At 37.4% G+C, this 14,219-nt stretch overlaps 1 non-coding gene across 1 annotated transcript; it reads left to right on the top strand.

Moving 5' to 3' along the window:
• Positions 1–6,734: 6,734 nt before the first annotated feature.
• LOC127098910 (small nucleolar RNA R71) lies at positions 6,735–6,841 on the top strand. Its single transcript, XR_007793594.1, has one exon. It is a non-coding gene; the product is annotated as a small nucleolar RNA R71 (small nucleolar RNA).
• The last annotated feature ends 7,378 nt before the right edge of the window (positions 6,842–14,219 follow it).

The following is a 14,219-nucleotide window of genomic DNA, read 5'->3' as shown; positions in this document are numbered from 1 at the left end:
AGTAGCATACAGTAAAGAGCACTATTGATAATTGTAGATATTGCATAAAATAAAATAAACCAATAATGCAATAGCTTCATAAAATAATCATAATGTAACATTGGAAGGAAAAAGCAAACACGCGAAAAAAAACAAATACTAAGATTAAAAGTAATGTGAAACAAAACTATAAATAACCTAAACTAAAACTAATTAACTAAAAACTTCTAGCCACTTGCAGGATCTCTGGCCGGAGGAACAAAGGAATTCACACAGTGTAGCAACTCATGAAATTGGTTTGTCATACAACTCATGTATCCCAGAAATTCATGTCCCATATTAGTTAACTCTTTTCTGATGGCTTCTTGTTCTGACATCAAGGCTTGAATGGCGGTGTTATAATCAGTTCCGGGCATGTGATGTCTAAGATCAGGTATAGCCGACTCTGCGGTCGGGATAGGATGAGGTGGAGAGGTAACATCATGGTATCCAGTAGGTGTCTGTGGGTCAGACTCAGCATAAGGAATTGGGTTGTCACAAATCTCATAGTCTTGGATGGATTCGGTAGATCTAACAGGGGAGGGTGTTCCGTTCAGGTTGTAGAGCCAGTTATTTCGATTATGAACGCTAGTCATCGGACTAGGCAAGGTGAATAGGAAAAGAACTTGGTTGTTAATTATAAGCTCAAACTCTTCAGGCCCGAGATTTCCTATAAACATAGTGTTGAAGAGGAAAGGTATACTCATAGGCGCAATGCCACAAAAAGGGCTCAAGTCGAGCATGGGTTGGCGCAATCCAATAGCATTAGCAATCATGGTTATCAAACCTCCTATTTTAATTGGTGCTCAGTCATTCTGAATAAGACGGTCAAAATTTGCCAACATATAAGTGACACCATTCACTGGACGGTTTTGGGAAGCACAAAATATTATGAAGAGCTCATCACGTGATACCGTGGTATTGTTTGATTTCTTCCCAAAGAGAGTGTGTGCTAGGATTTTGTGGAAATAGCGAAATGATGGGTTATGAATGTTTCTAGAAAGAAACTCATGTTCCTCAGGGTCGTCATTTCCCGTCAAACTTCCCCAAAAATGTTCAAGTTCTCTATATTCCAAAAAGGTCTTCTTGGCTCATGGTGAATGTATCAAAAGAGGTAGGGAACCCTAAAAGGTTAGTAAAGTCTTGAATATTAAATTGATAATCCATGTTGAACATCCTGAACTGGATGAAACCTCTGCTTATTCCTTTTCCATGACTTGGTAGATAGATCAGGGAGCTAAGGAATTCTAGAGTTAGCCTCCGGTAAGTAACAAATTATCTTCGAATAGGTGTGGTTTCCCACCCTATTTGACTCAGCAAATACATGACACTCTCTCTTAATCCAAGGGCAGTCATTGCCTAATCATCAGCATAGAAACTTGGGTGCATCTCCCTCTCTGTTAGTTCTTCGAACTTTTGTTTCTGAGCTTTCCCTCTGAATTTGATACCCATACGATCAATTTGTCCCATCAGGTTAGTGTTAACTAAAGAAAAGAAAAACAAGAGTTTTAGTCAGGATTTGGCCAAATGCCGAAAGAAAAGAAGAAATATTTAATTAAAATAAAGAATACGAAGAATGAGAACTAAATAAAATTTTAAAAGAATAATCAAAGAAGAAATAAAAATAAAAACTTGTGGGTTGCCTCCCACGAAGCGCTTTGTTTAATGTCGCAAGCTCGACATAAAACTATCAAATATTAGTCAATAGATGTTGGAGACAGTACGTCTAAGTGCAGGACTTGCGAGTCTTCATCGTTTTCATCATAGTGATAATGTTTCAGGCGCTGCCCGTTTACGATAAATGCTTCCATAGATTTTCCTTTAATTTCCACAGCTCCGCTAGGGAAAACATTAGTAACTTGGAAAGGGCCTGACCATCTAAAGCGTAGTTTTCCTGGGAATAACTTAAGTCTAGAGTTGAACAAAAGGACTACATCGCCTTGTTTGAAAGTTTTCCTTGATATGCGCTTATCATGCCATTTTTTCATTCTTTCCTTGTAGATCCTGGAATTTTCGTATGCGTCCAGTCTAAGTTCTTCTAATTCGTTTATATCAAGGATTCACTTTTCACCGGCGGTCTTATAATTTAAATTTAAATTTTTAATAGCCCAATAGGCCTTATGTTCCAACTCTATCGGGAGGTGGCAAGATTTACCATAAATAAGCTTAAATGGGGTTGTTCCTATGGGGGTTTTTGTAAGCGGTTCGATATGCCCATAAAGCTTCGGGTAATTTTGATGACCAGTCTTTCCTTGAGGTGGCGACTGTTTTTTCTAATATTTGTTTGATTTCTCTGTTAGACACTTCCACTTGTCCACTGGTTTGAGGATGGTAAGGTGTCGCTACTCGATGTCTTACACCATACTTAAACAGTAGTTTTTCGAGTATCTTAGATATGAAATGTGATCTACCATCATTGACGACTATTCTTGGGACACCAAATCTTGGGAAATTATATTCTTAAAGAGTTTAGTTACCACTCGTGTGTTGTTTGTTGGAGAAGTTATAGCTTTAATCCATTTCGATACGTAGTCAACCGCCACGAGTATGTACTTGTTACCGAAAGAAGGTGGAAAAGGTCCCATAAAATCTATTCCCCACACGTCGAAAATCTCTACTTCCAAAATGCCCTTTTGTGGCATCTCGTCACGTCTAGATATGTTTCCTGTGCGTTGACATCTATCACATTTCTTGACAGCAGCATGCACATCCCTCCATATGTTTGGCCAATAAAGACCAGCTTGTAGGATTTTAGAGCAGGTCTTGGATGTACTTGCGTGTCCACCATAAGGAGCGGAATGACAATGTTGGATTATATTTTCTATCTCTTCTTCAGGTATACACCGACGGAAAATACCATCGGGGCCTCTTTTGAAAAGTAAAGGGTCGTCCCAGTAATAATGTTTCAAGTCATGGAAGAATCGTTTCTTTTGCTGGTAGGATAAATTAAGTGGAACTATTCCGGCGGCTAAATAATTGACAAAGTCGGCGTACCATGGTGTAACGCATACAACCAAGGCGGCCTCTTCCTGTTCATCAGCTATATTTTCTTCCAAATTAGCTATAAGTTTATCGTACGAGAAGTCATCATTGATCGATGTTCTTTCCGGTTCCAGATTTTCAAGTCTAGAAAGGTGATCTGCCACTACGTTTTCAGTTCCTTTTTTATCTTTGATTTCCAAATCAAATTCTTGTAATAACAAGATCCACCTTAGGAGTCTAGGTTTAGCGTCCTTTTTTGTTAAGAGGTAATTAATGGCAGCGTGGTCAGTGTAAACGATTATTTTGGCTCCGACCAAGTAAGAACGAAATTTATCTAGTGCAAACACTAATGCTAAAAGTTCTTTCTCGGTCGTGGCGTAATTCATCTGTGCTTCATCTAGAGTTCTACTCGCATAATATATGACGTGAAGTTTTTTATCCTTTCGTTGTCCTAAAACAGCGCCTACGGCGTAGTCACTTGCGTCACACATTATTTCGAATGGTTCATTCCAATCCGGAGTCTGCATTATGGGCGCGGAGATCAATGCCTGTTTAAGTGTTTGGAACGCTTCTAAGCATTTACCGTCGAATACGAATTCCGCATATTTCATTAGTAGTCCGGTTAAAGGTTTAGTTATTTTAGAGAAATCTTTAATAAATCGTCGGTAAAAACCGGCATGTCCTAGGAAGCTTCGTACTTCTCTCACAGTTTTCGGAGGTTGAAGGTTTTCGATTACTTCTATTTTGGCTTTGTCTACTTCAATTCCTCTATTTGATATGATGTGTCCTAAAACAATTCCTTCTTGTACCATAAAGTGACATTTTTCCCAATTAAGTACTAGGTTTACTTTTACACATCGTTCTAGAACTCTTTCTAGGTTTTCAAGACATTCTTCGAAACTTTGTCCGCATACGGAAAAGTCATCCATAAAGACTTCCATGATGTTTTCGAGAAAATCGGCGAATATTGCCATCATGCATCTTTGGAAAGTTGCAGGATTACTTCTATTTTGGCTTTGTCTATTTCAATTCCTCTATTTGATATGATGTGTCCTAAAACAATTCCTTCTTGTACCATAAAGTGACATTTTTCCCAATTAAGTACTAGGTTTACTTTTACACATCGTTCTAGAACTCTTTCTAGGTTTTCAAGACATTCTTCGAAACTTTGTCCGCATACGGAAAAGTCATCCATAAAGACTTCCATGATGTTTTCGAGAAAATCGGCGAATATTGCCATCATGCACCTTTGGAAAGTCGCAGGAGCATTGCACAAGCCAAACGACATTCGTCGGTAAGCGAAGGTACCAAAAGGACATGTGAACGTTGTCTTTTCTTGGTCATCAGGATGTATTGGTATTTGAAAGAAGCCTGAGTAGTCGTCCAGATAACAGAAATGAGAATGCTTTTCTAATCGTTCTAACATCTGGTCTATGAATGGTAAAGGAAAATGATCTTTTCGGGTTGCTTTGTTTAGTTTCCTATAGTCAATGCACATTCTCCATCCCGATTCGATTCGTTTGGTTATAGTTTCTCCTTTTTCATTTTCGATAACGGTTATACCTCCTTTCTTTGGTACTACGTGTACAGGACTAACCCATTTGCTATCGGATATAGGATATATGATACCTGCCTCTAATAACTTTGTTACTTCCTTTTTCACTACCTCACTCAGGATCGGGTTTAGTCTCCTCTGATGTTCCCTAGAAGTTTTACAGTCTTCTTCTAGCATAATACGGTGCATACAAATAGAAGGACTTATCCCTTTAAGATCGGTGATGTTGTATCCTAGTGCGGTTGGATATTTTCTTAAGACATGTAGGAGTTTTTCGGTTTCGAGTTTTCCTAGGTCTGCATTAACTATCATTGGTCGTTCAAGTTCTAAGTCTAGGAATTCATATCTCAGATTTTTGGGAAGTGTTTTCAGGTCGAGGCTTGGTTTCTTGAGGCATTGCGTAGGATCTGGTGTTATTGCTAAACAATGATTCAGTCCGTCTTCTACACGATAGTCAGACAATTTGTCATTTTCTAATTCTGTTTCTTTTATGCATTCGTCTATGATATCCATGAAGTAACATGTGTCATCTATTGCAGGTGCTTTCAAAAATTGGGAAAGAATGAACTCAATTTTCTCTTCTCCTACTTCGAAAGTGAGTCGTCCTCGTTTTACGTCTATGATAGCACCGGCGGTTGCTAAGAATGGTCTTCCCAATATAATGGGGGTGACTTCATCTTCTCTTATGTCCATAATTATAAAATCGGTTGGGATGTAGAATTGACCTATGCGCACGGGAACGTTTTCAAGAATTCCTACGGGATATCTAACGAAACGATCTGCTAATTGTACAAACATTTTAGTTGGTCTTAATTCTCCCATTTCCAGTTTCTTGCATATGGATAAAGGCATAACACTGATACCGGCTCCTAAATCGCATAGAGCTTTGTCTATGACGAATTTTCCTATGTGACAGGGTATAGAGAAACTACCAGGATCTTTAAGTGTAGGAGGCATATTCTGGATTATAGCGCTGCACTCAACAGTGAGTGTAACGGTTTCGCTATCTTCAAGTTTCCTTTTACTAGAAAGAATTTCTTTTAAGAACTTATCATATGAGGGCATCTGCGTAATAGCTTATGTAAACGGAATGGTGATGTTTAATTGTTTCAGTAGGTCAACATATTTTTTAAATTGGCCCGCGTCTTTGGTTTTAATAAGCCTTTGAGGATAAGGGATAGGTGGTTTATAAGGCGGTGGAGGTATATAAGGTTCTTTCTTTTCTACGGTTTCCTTATTACTCTCATCCTTTTCCTTAGGTTTATTTTCTTCCTCAGTTGACTTTTTAGAGTTTTGGTTTTCAATCCTTGGATCAGGTGGTCCTTCTACCTCTGTTCCACTTCTTAATATAATTGCATGAGCGTGGCTTTTCGGGTTAGGTTGGGGCTGTCCAGGAAATGTACCAGTAGGGGCAGCAGTAGGCGCTTGTTGTTGAGCTACCTGTGATATTTGTGTTTCCAGCATTTTGTTATGGGTAGCCAGGGCATCTACTTTACTTGCTAGTTGTTTAATTTGTTCTCTAGTGTGTACATTCTGGTTTAAGAAATCTTTATTGGTTTGCTGTTGAGAAGCTATGAAGTTCTCCATCATGATTTCCAAGTTGGATTTCCTAGGAACGTTATTGTTAGGTGTAGATGGGGTCGACTTTTGATATCCAGGAGGTATAGCTGGGGCTTGACTGGGAGCTTGTACTGGTGCGTATAAAGCATTATTACTCTTATATGAGAAATTAGGATGGTTCTTCCAGTTTGAGTTATAGGTATGCGAGTAGGGATTTCCCTGAGCTTAGTTCACTTGCTCTGCTTGGATTTCTGTTAGGAGTTGACAATCTGTAGGGGTGTGGCCTTGGATTCCACAGAATTCGCAATTTTGAGTTACGGCAACCACGGTGGCTGGAGGTGATACGTTTAGATTTTCAATTTTCTGGGCAAGAGCATCCACTTTTGCATTAACATGATCAAGGCTACTTATCTCGTACATGCCACTTTTCGTTTGAGGTTTTTCTACCATTGTTCAGTCGCTTCCCCACTGATAATGGTTTTGGGCCATGCTTTCAATAAGTTGATAAGCATCGGCGTAAGGTTTATCCATAAGCGCACCACCTGCGGCGGCGTCTATTGTTAACCTTGTATTGTACAAGAGACCATTATAGAAGGTATGAATTACTAACCAGTCTTCTAAACCATGGTGTGGACAAAGTCTCATCATGTCTTTGTATCTTTCCCAAGCTTCGAAAAGAGACTCGTTATCTTTCTGTTTAAATCCATTTATTTGGGCTCTCAACATAGCTGTTTTGCTTGGAGGAAAATATCGGGCAAGAAAGACATTCTTCAACTCATTCCATGTGGTGACTGAGTTAGAAGGAAGAGACTGAAGCCATCTTCTAGCTTTATCTCTTAACGAGAAAGGAAAGAGACGAAGTCGAATTGCCTCTGAAGTGACACCATTAGCTTTAACAGTATCGGCGTATTGGACAAATACGGATAAATGAAGGTTTGGATCCTCGGTAGGATTTCCAGAGAATTGATTCTGTTGCACTGCTTGTAACAGCGAAGGCTTAAGTTCGAAGTTGTTTACTTCGATTGCGGGTGGAGCAATACTCGAATGCGGCTCATCTTGCGATGGAGCGGCGTAATCTCGAAGAGCACGAGCTGGTTCTGCCATCTCGGGTATCGACGAAGGAAGAAGATTTTTGAGATCAGGAATTTCGATTGGAGGGAAATTGTTTGCAGCACGATACTCTCGAATTCATCGTAAGACTCGGAGATATCGTTCAACGTCGTTGATTCGTAAGTAGTACGGTTCGCCTTGTGAGCGAGTGTGTGGCATACAAATCAACGAAAGACAAAAGGAAAAATAAAAATTGCCTTAGTCTCTACAGCGTAACAAAAGAGTTATGATATCGACTAAATAAAAGTCCCTGGCAACGGCGCCAAAAACTTGATCGCGACTTTATGAGTCTATTGGGGTAACTGCAAGTGCATAGTCTAATCGCGTAGTAATAAAAGATATCGATCCCACAGGGACTTATGAATCGATATACCGTTTTCTAAGGCTACTTCGTAAAGCTAAGGCAGATGATACTTTGTTGATTAAGGGAAAAAAATAAAACTAAAATAAGATCTAGATTAAATATCAAATAAGCGGATATCGGTATGTAGTTCGTCGTAATTAGGGAATCAAATCTTCGTTGGTTTCGTAGTTTTAAAATAAATCTTTTCAGTAGACACTATTAATTTAAAAGCCTTTTCTCAAACTCTCGCTCTGTTGAATAGACTATGACTTTATATTAACGTGCACTATCACTAATTAGTTAAGTCCAAAATCACTTTTTGAAAACAATAGAATCTATAGAAACCCTTTTTAAGAAAATACTAATCATTTAAACACCCTTGTCTCAAACTCTCGCTCTGTTGACTTAGATTATATAATTAAACTTAAATGCTTAACTCTCGTCCTCACATTTAACCTTTAAAAATACTTTTTGAAAATGATTAGAATTTAATTAACTCTAAAAATTGCTTTCTCCCTGATTTAAAATTAATGTCCAATTTACACTGTCCAGTTAAAAGCTCAAACTTTCGTTCTATTGACTTTAACTTCTTTATGTCTTTTACTCTCGTACAAAAACTTTGGTGTTAATTCTGTAAATTGAGACCATAAAAAGAGTGATTGTATTTTTAAATAAATTTAAACCAACTTAGTTTCGGTTCCTTCATTCCGCTTACTTTACATACCAATATCTAAGTTTATTTAGCCAGATATGCTAAATAAGCCTAAACAATAATTATGCTTACATACAGACATATCAGACAGACAGTATAAATAAATAACAGTGCAGAGCATATATAAATTAAAACAATAAATTAAAGAACCTGTAAAATTAATAGAAATCTTGATTGTTCTCTAACTTCGATGTTTGAACACTCCACCACAAGCCGGTTGGATTTGTTCTTCACAATCTTCGATCAGACAGTAAAATAAAGGCGAAGGAATAAAATACTATGATCTAACGTAAGGTTAGACCCAGTAAAAATTACACAATAGTTTCCGGTGTAGAAACTATTGTGAGAAAATTAATTGAATGCTTGAAAGATTGACTGGAAAAGAAAAGAAATAAAAATTGCTAGGAAAGTAAAGTGCTGAAAAAAATTAAAAAGGCAGTAAAATAAATGCAGTGCCGAAAACTGGAAAATTGAGAGAGACCGAGAGAGCTGCAGGGTTGGATCCTTGGCTCTATTTATATTACTCCAATTTGTAACCGTTTCCCACAAATTCCTTCAGTAAGTAACCTTCACGCTTCAACGAGTCAAACGGAAGAATAGACTCAACGTGCCTCTGTTGCGCGTCAAAAGCCAAAAATATAGGAGTGGAGTGTGACGTTCGTCACACCATGTGTTACGCTCGTAACACAAGGTAGCAGGGCGTGACGCTCGTCACACCATGCGTGGCGCTCGTCAAAGCTTCAGCGCTTAGGCACTTTTGGGCTGGGCTTTAGTGGAATTGTTTTTCATACTTTTTGCACCTCCTTTTCTTTGTTTTTCAGGTATGCTTCAAATAATGTTGCCTGAAATAAATAGAAGGAAAATACCAAGTAATATCGAATAAAATGAAATAAATCGAATCAAATAATAATATAATTTAATTAAATCGAGTCCAAAAATGTGATATTATTTCATGTTATCAAAGATCCTTTCCGGCTTCCTCACATTGATCGACTAATCGACAAGGCTTCTAGTTTTCGTCTTTTTAGCTTTTTAGATGCCTACTCAAGATACAACCAGATTCAAACGAATCCATTGGATGCCCCTAAAACGACATTTATGACCAAAAAGAACAATTATTATTACAAGGTGATGCCCTTTGGGCTAAAATATGTAGGGGCTACCTACCAGAGATTGATGGATATGGTGTTCGCCTCACACATATGACGAAATATGGTGGTGTACATGGATGATATGATGGTAAAACCCCCAGAAGATAGGAAGCATGTCGAGGACTTAGAAGAAACATTTGCATCAATTTGAGGTTACAATATGAGGCTAAATCCGGAAAAATGTACGATTGGAGTACAGGTAGGGAAATTCCTTGGATTTAGGTTAACGAGCCGAGGAATAGAAGAAAACCCGGATAAATGCCAGTCCATCATTAGCATGAGGATTCTGTCGACAGTAAAAGAGGTACAACAATTAAGAAGATGTTTGGCCGCCTTATCTCATTTTTTATCTTGTGCAGGGGATAAGTCGATCCATTTCTTTGTTGTGGTGAAAAAATCAACGAAATTCCAATGGACGGAGGAATGCGAGTAGGCTTTTAAAGAGGTAAATCGTTTCTTATCTGCACCCCTATTTTGGTACGACCTAGGGAGAATTAGCCACTAATATTATACTTAGCAGTATCAGACAAAGTTATGAGTTCAATATTAGTTTAGAAATCGAGGAAGGAGAAAAACCGATATATTTTGTTAGTAAGGTGCTGAAGGAAGCAAACTTACGTTACCAGAAGATTGAACGCCTCACGTTGGCAGTAGTGATCACAGTCCGGAAGTTGAGTTACTATTTTCAAGGACACCCCTTTATCGTCAGAACTAACTATCCTATTAAACTAGTCTTGAAAAAGCCAGATTTGGTGGGAATAATGGCCATCTGGGTAATAAAGTTGTAAGAATATGATATAAAATTTGTGCCTCGAAGTAGCATCAAGTCCCAAATCCTCGTTGATTTCTTAAACATGTTAAGTGCTCCAGTTTCAGAAGAATCGTTGTGCAAATGGACTTTATTTGTTTTGGAGTCCTTTAATATCACCGGAAGTGGAGTCAGGATAGTGCTAAAAGGATCAGGTGACCTAATGCTTGAATATTCTTTGTGTTTTAATTTTCCGGCTAGCAATAACCAGGAAGAATACGAAGCTTTAATTTCCAAAATGAAGTTAGCGAGAAAGGTCGAAGTGACACATTCATTGGTTCAAACCGACTCTAAGTTAATTACCAACCAAGTCAAGGGTGAATTTTAGACAAATGATCCGTTGTTGATCAAATATTTGCAAAAAGCTCTCAAGATGTCCCAAACATTCGAAGAGTTTGAGATAAATCACATCCCTAGGGGAGAGAACACCAGATCCGATATCTTAGCACGATTAGCAAGTACCAAAGGCACAAGGCTGAACAAAATAGTAATTCAAGAAACCCTAAAAACTCCAAGTACATAAGTGGATGAGGTTCTGACACAGAATGAGGCTAGGGGCTGGATGAAGCCCTATCATTCGGTATTTAACTCATAATGAACTACCTGAAGAGGAGATAAAATCTAACAGTATTAAAAGGACATCGGCAAGCTACCTCATCATGGCCGACCACTTTTACAAGATGGGTATATCGACTCCTATGTTGAGGTGCATCTCGGAAGAAGACTCATTTTTTTCATGAAGGAGGTACATGAGGGAATCTGTGGCAGTCACATCGGAGAAAGGTATTAGAATAAGATTTGGTTATGCATCTATACCTTGAGTTTTGATGATAACAACGTTGTATTTGTGTGAGAATAACTTTGACACCCTAATGGTTTGTTATTATGTAGCTTTAATAAACCATTTTATTCATATGACGTGTAACATCATTAGTTTATGAACTTTGTGTTATAAATTTGCTTTTGCATTGCAATTAGAAGTTCTGAAAGACGTCAATATTGCTGCTATAATTTTCTTTTTGTGTCTGCGTTATCTCACCCATCAGAAGCTTCTAAGGAGGCACTATGTTGCTGTTGCAATGTTCTCTCAGCTGTTTTTCTTCTGGACGTGACTCTGACTAACAAGCTTCTAAAGAATGGAAAGCTTCTGAAGTTATGTTAAGTATTTGAAGATTCTGAAGATCTCAAAACAGACGATTGAAGTTATCAAGGTTGCGACTAAGGTTTCTAAAGACTCTGAAGAACTCAATCATATTTTATCAGAAGCCAATGAATATAAAGATAAGATCAAATTGGAACGTGATCAAATAGTACATAGTACAAATCGAACAACCTTTCCACTACCTGATTTCGTGGGCAAGGACTCTACTATTTCTAAGACCCCAATTTTGACCCTAAGATCCCTCATGCTATCTCATCATATGCATTGACTTTGGGATCACGCCTTGACATTCTCCTTATCCCTCATTCATTTGTGTTTGCATTGGGAGAGACCACCAAGAATATTTGATTGTATCATACTTTGTTTTTTATTATTTACTAACCAAATACCAAAAATATGTCAATGTATAGTTTGTTGCTTTTGTAGGTAGTGTGTGTGTTCACCCATACTCCATCAAGCTCATATCTAGGGTTTAAGACCCTCAATGCAAGGAGATCAATCAAGCGATGATTCAAATCGACTCTATACATCATATATGGATCCCCGTGATCTTAACATATCATTTTGATCAAGAATTCATCAAGAAATTGAATCTTGTTTGCCTTGGAAGCCCTAATTCATCTGGGTATCTTGTGTGACTTCCTCAACAAGTTTCTTCATTATTTGATCAAATATTTCAAGGGATACTTCATATTACCTCATCTTACACATATAGGATCCTCCATGAGTCCCAAATGTCAAGAGAATGTCAAGTTTGCAAGATGGTTCATGGTGGTTGACCAGAGAAAGTCAACTGGTCAAAATTGGGTTTCCCTATACCCTATCTCCTACAAGTTTTGTCATATGAAAATGCTTCCAAGAGAAAAGTTACTCCCTATGACATTCCAAATAAATTTCATGTTTAAGTAAAGATCCAGTTTTGCTTGGAATGTCATATTTTATGGTGAAAGATTATATGTTATTTTGTTTGAACCCTAGTTAAGAGGTCAACTTCAAAGGACCATAACTTGCTCAATTTGTATGAGATGAAAACCATTCAAGTTTCATGATCCAATTAAAGATTTCCTCTCCAACTCTGATGTTTGGAAGAAGTTCAAATTTAACTTGAAAATGCATGTGCCAAGAGGAAACATTATAGGTTATTTTGGGCCACTACCATTGAACAAGTGATTTTCCTCAACTTCTAAAATGCATAACTCCTTCATGTCAAATACAAATGAGGTCAAATTTGTGACAAAGTTGAAGATTTTCAAAAGAGATACAACTTTTATGAAGGAACATTTTCCATTTGAAGTACATAGAAAGAGTTATTCAAGGTGGAAGAAGTGAAAATTTGACTTGGTACTTAGAAAATTTTCAAATATGTTTGATTTTCCAAACTTCCACCTCAAAATTCACCATGATACAAGCTTCAAATGGAAAAGTGTTCAACATAAAAGTTGTTCCCCTTGACCTCACCTTTCCAAAAAGTCCAAGATCACCTCATTTAAACCAAAATTAAGGGACTTGCGTATGGCTCCTTTGTGGGATTTATTTTGGCAAGTTTTGGATTCAAATGATCATCCATGCTTCCATGTGATGACCTCTGTACCCTTTGTGCACGAATTTAAGGTGGATTGCATCATTCTTTAGGCACAAGTCATTGCCCATGCATCCATGCACTATGGTTTCCAATTTTATCAAATTTTTAAGTGGTGCAAAAATGAGTTCCCTTGCCTATTTAAACAAGCTCATGGCCTCAGAAATCACACACGCACCTTGCCCAAGCTTTGCCAAGAGAGCTCAGAACCTCACACCATAAAATTCTTTGAAGATTTCTTTGAAATCGAGTTTGAATTTCACCTTCTGTTTTGAAGTTTAAAATCCAAGAATTCATTGCCTTTTTCATCTCAATTGATTATTGTAAGCAAGAGGAGGAAGAATAAAGAAAATCCAGATCAAGATCAAGCTGAATTGAAGCTATTCGAAGGTGAAATTTCAGAAACTTCTCTTCTTCGATTCTCCCTTATTTCTCAATTATTTTGATTGATTTTTGGTTGGCTGAAGTCCTACCAATGTAGGCAACAAGATTGAGTTACTTTGAGGTCAAATCGAAGTAACTCAGTTCATGATCCTCAAAATTCAAATCCCTGTATCTATTGATATACTTGGAATTGGAGAAAATTGAGGCCAGATTCGAGCTCTTGAGCATTTTTTCTTTAAATCCATGTCCTTGTTTTTCATTTCCATGGTGGTTGGTGGTGGACCAGTCCGATGGGGTCCACCGAAGAAGAAGACTGAAGTTAGGGCTCTGGTGATATGTTGGCGTGTCCAAAACCATTGGATCATGATCCCACATTTTAATCTTAGCCATTTGTTGTGATTACCACTTATGCCACGCGGTTGACTTGAGCGCATTATACACCTTAGCGCGTGGCCATCAAATCTGCCACCTCAATTAATGAGGAAGATCTGATGGCCCTTGTTTATTTTTATTTTTATTTTTATTTTCTAATTTTATGTTTAATTGCTTTATTTTGTTTAATTCATATTGATTTCATTTTTAATCCAAAAAATATTGGACTTTCACCAAAAATCTTTAAATATTTTTTTCTTTCATTTTCTGAATTAAAATTAGTTTTTGGATTAATTTTGATATTTTTCATGAATTAAATGTTTTTGTGTATATTTTTAATTGTTTAAAAATACTTCTGACTTTTCAAAAATCATGAATTTTTTGTCTAAGGTCCTTTGACATTGTTTGTCCTAGGATAAATCTCTTGGCCATTTATTTGGTATTTTGAAGAGATTTTAGATTTTGACCAAATTAATTTGTATT

This window comes from Lathyrus oleraceus, chromosome 6 (assembly GCF_024323335.1).
Source record: "Lathyrus oleraceus cultivar Zhongwan6 chromosome 6, CAAS_Psat_ZW6_1.0, whole genome shotgun sequence".
Classification (NCBI taxonomy): domain Eukaryota; kingdom Viridiplantae; phylum Streptophyta; class Magnoliopsida; order Fabales; family Fabaceae; genus Lathyrus; species Lathyrus oleraceus.
This window is presented reverse-complemented; position numbering and strand designations above follow the sequence as displayed.